The 7,125-nt window shown below is 42.5% G+C and overlaps 1 long non-coding RNA gene and 1 other non-coding gene across 2 annotated transcripts in view; both read left to right on the forward strand.

The window, feature by feature from the left end:
• Positions 1-3,151, forward strand: part of LOC125916942 (uncharacterized) — an 82,342-nt gene extending 79,191 nt beyond the window's left edge. Inside the window, exon 3 of the long non-coding RNA XR_007456067.1 lies at positions 2,885-3,151. This is a non-coding gene — a long non-coding RNA (uncharacterized LOC125916942). The remainder of the gene's footprint in view (positions 1-2,884) is intronic.
• TRNAQ-CUG (transfer RNA glutamine (anticodon CUG)) lies at positions 1,390-1,462 on the forward strand. Its single transcript has one exon. It is a non-coding gene; the product is annotated as a tRNA-Gln (tRNA).
• Positions 3,152-7,125: the final 3,974 nt, after the last annotated feature.

A 7,125-nucleotide genomic window follows, 5' to 3' on the forward strand; every position in this document is an offset into this window, starting at 1 on the left:
CACCTTGCCTTCTTATTTCAAGGAGAATCCTCCCATTATGTTTTTCTTGATGGGAGGTAGGGTCAAATGCACCATCTTTTCCCTCCTTGCTTCCATGGTATGAGCACTGACTTAGGCTTTGCCAGCCAGATGCTCCCATCCAGGACAATAAAAACTGAGTAATGTAGACCTAGAAAAGCAGTTGGAATTCATTTACAGTGGTGATGGGGTGGTGGCCAAATCCTCCGGCAGGTGTAGCATCATCCTGGCTAGATTCTTTCTGCTAAAAGACTATTGTGCTTCCTGCTTCTTGACTCTTGGAATACATTTGCTCCTTACCATTTTCTGAGCCTGATCCTCCAGCTTTCTGATGGTTCTGCAAGCCAGTGATATTATTCCAATGCATCTCCATTTTCTTTCTTACAGACAGAGATGTTTCTGTTGCTTTCAACCCCAAGAATCCTAACTTATATCCTGAGATGTCTAGCTGTTTTCACCAGTGTTTCTTTGCTATGCTAATTCTATGTGCAGAATGCCTTTCTTACTTCTCTCTGCTTTTCTGGAGATCCCATGCATAGTGAAAGACAAACATTTAAAGAACCATTACATTTCAAAAAGATAGATGCCAGGAGGGAGATATGTATTGTGTCCATTCGGGCATGAAGGGAACTCTTTTTACTTATGGGAAACTTCCATAGGAAGGAACTTGTCAGGTATTGAACTGGAGGAAAGACAGTACAGGCACAGAGTCAGCATGAACAGAGGCAAGGAGGTGTGAAGGAACATGGCAACACTGAGCAATGGCAGAAGTTCAGTATGACCACAACATAGGCTGTGAGGGGAAGGATGGTGGTGGGAAATGAAGTGTGTAAAATTCACCTGGATTGCTTCAAGAATAAAGAGCTGGAGTCCCCAGTGAGTTAATGGGACTGAGCCATGTTCATCAATAACTACTAATATTATAAAAAGACAGCCAGACACTTAGTGCCCCCAGATGGAAGTATTCAATACTTCGCACCACCTATGAAGTATTCCTGCCAAAACCATCAAATCTGAATCTGATCAATGCTTTACATTTAAATGATAATAAGGAAAGCATTGGTAATTATTATATAATTACTAACAAATAATAAATTGCAAATAAAATATATAAATTATAAAATTAATTATGTAACATTATTAAATAAATTGAAGGAAACTACAGCAGTTGAAAGATATCTTAAGTGATACCAGTGAAACTCAGACTCTGGGAAACTCTACAGCACAAACAACCCAAATTCTTCCACAAATAAGAAGTGGAGAGTGGAGGAAGAGTATTACAGGAGGGAAAAAAGAGACAAGGGATGTATCAGCCAATTGCAATGTGAGGAAGTTATTTGGTTTTTGATTCAAAAAATTGTGAAATGGGGCACTTGGCTGGCTCAGTAGGTAGAGCGTGAGACTCTGGATCTCAGGGTCATGAGTTCAAGTCCCATGTTGGGCATGTAGCTTACTTAAAATACACACAACAAAACAAAAAACCGTGAGGGGCACCTGGGCGGCTCAGTCTGTTGAGTATCTGACTCTTGATTTTGGCTCAGGTCATGATCCCATGGTCACGTGTTATAAGAAGGAGCCCCATGTTGGGCTCTACCCTGAGTATGAGGCCTGCTTGAGAGTATCTCTCTCTTTCTCTCTCTCCACCCTTTCCCCACTCACACACTTTCTCTCTCTCTCTCTCAAAATAAACATTTAAAAAATTGCGAGATAACATGGGAAATTTATGACTATAAAATTGTTAATTTTTAAAGGTATAATAAATGCATTTAGATGTTTAGAAAGTATTATTTAGAGATACACACTGGAATATTTCACACAGATGAGATGATACAATATCTGATACTCGTTTCAGAATAATTTGGGGTGGGAGTATTAACCAAATAAGATTGGACATGGTAGCTTATTATATTTTCCTCTTTACTTTTGAACATGCTTGAAATTTTTCTAATAAAATATTTTAAATTCAGATTGCTAGGTTTTGCCCCCTGGAGATTCTGATGCCATAGGTGTAAGGTGGCACTCAGAAATCCAAACGTTTAACAAGCACCTTAGAGAATTTGAAATCAGATGGTCCCTAGTCCATAATTTGAGCAAATTCAGCCCAACAGTGCAGTGACTTCAATGGGGGAAACCAAGTAAGAGAAATTGGCAGTATCTTTAATGGAGCAGGTGCTCAAGATAAATATCTGACCATTTTATTTGATGATCGTTTACAAATAATTGTCCCAAATCTTCCTAGTGTTTGTGTATAATAATCATTCAGGGTGTGATTACTGGCGCTATTTCCTGATGTGGGCCTTTTTTCCATTAGATTTTTTGAGTCCCCTAATGCTTGCCTCATGAACCAAGGCTAATTCCCTGATTAGATAATCATCCTTGGGAAGCTTTCTTCCTAATCACAATGGTAGGAGAGATGTTGCCAGGCCTTCCAGGAAGGGAGAGACACCCAGTTGTGACCCATTAAATTGGCATCAGCTCTCACTCCACCCCTTCCAGGAGGAAAGGCTCTTATAACCCTGGAAGGGGAGGGAGCAGAGAGGTGACCCATCCTTCCCAGGGCTGTCAGGTCACATCATAATCTCACACACTCCCAACCCCCCTTTTCATTCCACTTTTGAGAATTTTTCAACTGGAAAGTGCCTGAAACCTTGGAGTTGTGGAATGGGCTGGGGTGTATCATGGAGACATGGCTGGCCACATGTCATAAGGCAAACTGACTGAAAATGGGAAGGTCCTGCCATGACTCCTCAGAGACATGGGCCCCTCTCAGGCAGTTAACCTGAGGGTGGCTCTCCCAGCAAAGCCAAAACAAAACGCTGCTGCTGGCTGAGCCTCCCTGGGATTGCAAGAATGTTTTCCCATCCAGGCAAAACCCTGCTGTCCTGCCAGCAACAGAAAAGCAGCCTTCCAGAAGAATCTTCTCCTTGTCTGGAGCATTCTAGGCTTCAGAGCTGTCTGGGATCAGCACACCTCAGCGTTGGTAGACGGAGTGGCTGCATTCAACCCCTCCCCAATATGATATGAACTGGAACAACCTTGCCTCTTCTTGCACAATCCGGGGAAACCTTGCTGTACCCCACTGATAAGGTGAGGAAACAATAATGGACAGAGATGGGTACTGTTTGTATCCTGATTTTATAGGCAGAGACCTTCAAATTGAAGGTCTCAGTGATTAATCTGTGATCACTCAGCTCAGGGTCAGAACTAGGATCAGGTAATCCTGCCTTAGGCTTTGTGCATGTAACTCCCTCAGAGCGTTTTTGCTTTTTGCCTTAATGTAATCACCTCTCCTTTTATATAGTTTTTAAGTTTATTTATTTATTTTGAGAGAGAGAAAGAGAGAGAGAGAGAGAGAGAGAGAGAGAGAGAGAGAGAGAGATTGTGCAGGCGAGCAGTGGAGGGGCAGAAAGAGAGGGAGAGAGAGAATCCCAAACAGGCACTGTGCTCTCAGCACACAGCCCAGTCTGAGGCTCTTTCCCACAAACCACGAGATCATGACCTGAGCCCAAATCAAGAATTGGATGCTTAACTGACTGAGCCACTCAGGCGCCCCATTCGCCTTGCCTTTTAAACCCTACCCTGCTCATCCTTCCCAAAGGGAACCTACCTTCCTGCCACCGTGGGCTCTGCATTTCCCTGAACATGTTGCACTTGTTCTCATGTATTTCCTTTTCTTTCACTTTCCTTCTTCGTGAAAGGCTTTCTTCTCCTCAACTCCAATTTCTCTCATTGAAATCCTGCTCCAGCTTGCCAGACTTTTAGGATTCATTCACCACCCTCACATAAATGACATTTCCCTCCACATCTTCATCACACTCTGCTGATAACATTTCTTGTCACACACATTTGTTTTCTTGTCTCATATTTTTCTTTTGATGACCTTATGGCCATGTGTATACTTGCCTGCAGAATTCTGATGCATTGCAAACTCCTTGAGCCCTGTGACCATTTTTTATTCAACTTTTTATTTCCTCAGCATTTCCACAGTGCTCCGTATATAATAGGAGTTTTGAAATTCTACTGAATTGAATGTATGCAACCTTGCAATAATATATAACCTAGTTTCCATCTATCAAAATACAATAAAATGTCCAGGGGAAGCTGGATGCTACAAAGGATTAATACTGGGATTAATCCTTACCCAGTTGAAATGAAGACTCCTTAAGTAGCATTGTAATTTATGTCTTTGCTAACTCCATCTTTGCATGTACTAAATACATTGAAAGTGAATCGCCACCGGGTTTTGAATGCCATGCTTCCACTTCTCCCCCTTATAACAGTGAGGAAGTAGAGATGAGGGGAAGACAGAGCTACAAAGCTGCCTGGGGAAGTTGGTATATTCAGATGCTCACCCTTAAGTTTCCTTGTCCTTTTGTGATTCCAGATTGGTTTGGGTGAGTGAGGAGGGAAAGGCCAGCCCTCTGGGGACATTAATAATAAGCTCTGAAGGATGAAGATCAAAAGGCAGCTTTGGCTGCAGACCATGGAGTAACCCTAGTAACGGCAGAGGCTCTCTGATCTCCGTGCTCCTCCATACCCCCTGTGAGCTCAACTACATTTTGCACCCCTTCATGGGGTCACCACCCTTCTCAGTTACAATCCACCCTTGTTTCTTCCAAAACTCCATATCCCACAAGAATATAGGTCTGCTGTTTATTTGCATATAACTCTTTATCTAGCCATGAGATAAACCACCAGGAAAAGTTTTACAAAACTGGCATGAAACCAAATGTTAGTTAGTATGAAAGCTCAGGGAGAGCTTAAGCTTTTTAAAGAATACCTTTCTAAACTGAATGATCCAAATTGGCCTTCTACAGTATTTATCTTCGCTAACCTACAGCCAGTTCATAAACCTTGTAAAAGTTTGCCTTTTAAATCATCCATTGCATGTTTCCTGGGATTTATTCTGAAATAATCTGGTGGTTAATGGGAGCTGGGGGCAGGGCACAAAGGAACCAACACTAACCATGAGTTGATAATTGTTGAAACCAGGTGATAGGGACGTGGGTGTTCATTATGCCATCCTCTCTCGTTTTAGTAGATGTTCGAAATTTTCCTAGCAAATATTTTCTTTTAAAAAATTTATTTTGTCTTCATATTCTGCCTCCATGCAGTTCTAGTATGGTTAACTTTTCTGTTTTGGAAGACAGGAATTATCACATTGGGTCATCTCCTCCCTCTGCCTTTCTTATTAGCCCAACTTGTATCATCTTCTTTCTGTGTCCTAGCTTGGCAAAACAAGGGTCTGTCTGCTTGGTGAATCTCAAGTACTATGCACAGAGTGGCCCAAGAATCTTGGACATGGCCAGGGTGAATGCTCAGACTCCTTTCGTAACCATTTAAAAATATGCCATGGTAGCAAGAGTTCCAAGCTTGAGGGTTTTATTTTCACTGAGGACTTCAAATACTGCCGCTGGGCTGCAAATAGAAACTAGCATGGTGGCTTGTTTGCAAAAGTTGCTGTGTTCTTTCTCTCTTCTCATTCCTTCTCTCTCTTTCTCCTCTGTCCTCTACTGGAAAAGCACCTGTTGGTGGGCAGTTACCAATGTGAGGATACAAGAACTTTCTGGTGTTAAATACTTCCAGGATATCAAGAACCAAAGCTGTTTGGACTGCTAGGAATGACACAGTGAATCAGCACCCCGTGTCTCATTTTTGGAGACTTCAACTACGTTGTTGGTCTGGGAGGAAAACACGCTTAAAAGTCAAATGAGAGACCCTATTTGAGGAGGTGACATTCAGATTGCATTTCACAGGTGTTTTGGCACCAACAAGTCAAACAGGGTATTTCTCCAATCATGTAAGCAGACGGACTTGCCATTTGATCCACAGCAGAGCTTGTCCTGTACAAACTGCATCCAAAATATCATCCCACTCAGTGGGCGATTCCCCAGCATTAGTCACTGGCAGGCGTCCTTTGAAAGCTGCTCTCAGGAACTTCTGAGGTGTTGCCTTTCTCTGCAGCTTGTCTGATTCCATAAGGCCAAAGAGATGCGTTGAACAACTAAGAAAGGCAAAGTGGAAAAAAAAAAAAAAGGGAGGGGGGAAGTTCAACCAGTTAGAACCCTGGGCTGTGGAGGAAGATGGCCAAAGAGGCTGGATTTCCAGCTGTCCATCACCCCTCTCATTTTGCACAGGAAAGGCATTTCTCTAATCCACCTGTTCAATTATTTATCATGCTATGTGTTTCCTCTTAATTGTTACTCAGGCAAAGCCTTTATGTTGTAATGTGACACCCTAGTATTTTTTAACGACCTTAGGCAAAGTGATTGACACTTGATCCTGGAGTCAGATGTTCCCAGTGACGCAACTTGCTCTCCCAGTAGCAGAAAAGCTTCCTGCCATGATTAAGTTGGAACCGTGAAAGTGCTAAAATGTGTTGTCAGTCTTCCTCTGATGCAAGCACTTTTATTATAGAGTCTGCTCGCAGAAGAGGGAAGCAACACAAGCCTTGCCTCCAAATAGCCCTTTCTGCCCTGGACTAGCCACTCTATACAGAAGGGCGGCATGTGCCAGACGTTTCAGAGACCAATGATCACAGTCACGCCTTTTCCAAACTTACGGTTTTCCTGGGTCAGCCCCTTCCCTCTCTCTATTTCTTTTTCTGGGTTCCTATGACAATGTGATCCCAACTGATTTGTGCCTGGCAGGGTGCCACTCTCTGAACTCTCATTAACTGCCCCAGTCAAGCAAAACAAGAAGCAATCCATTCTGTATTTGAACTTGAAATGGAAAATCATCTGTGTTTGCTTTTCTTGATAGGAGGCTGAGATGGAGCAAAAGGGTAATTCTGTTTTTTTTGGACATGGGCTACTTCCCAATGAAAATGCTAGGGAACCTGTGAGCAGTGGGTATCAGACCCACTGTGATTCAGTGTTGGCTGATCCAGTCTGTGTTAAAACCACACAAAAGGCTTTTTTAATGCCCCCCCTCCCCATTTGGGTTTTCTCTACTACTCTTCAGGGTTCCTAGGCAAAGGGTATTTTTAGGGTGTGGCTGTCTCCTGAGGGAATAGTTTCAACTATTGATTCATTAATTTACTACTGTTATACCACAAATAATGCAATGAAACCAAACACACATAAGGCTATGACCTAAAAAACTTAT

Source organism: Panthera uncia, unplaced genomic scaffold (genome assembly GCF_023721935.1).
Source record: "Panthera uncia isolate 11264 unplaced genomic scaffold, Puncia_PCG_1.0 HiC_scaffold_1334, whole genome shotgun sequence".
NCBI lineage: Eukaryota > Metazoa > Chordata > Mammalia > Carnivora > Felidae > Panthera > Panthera uncia.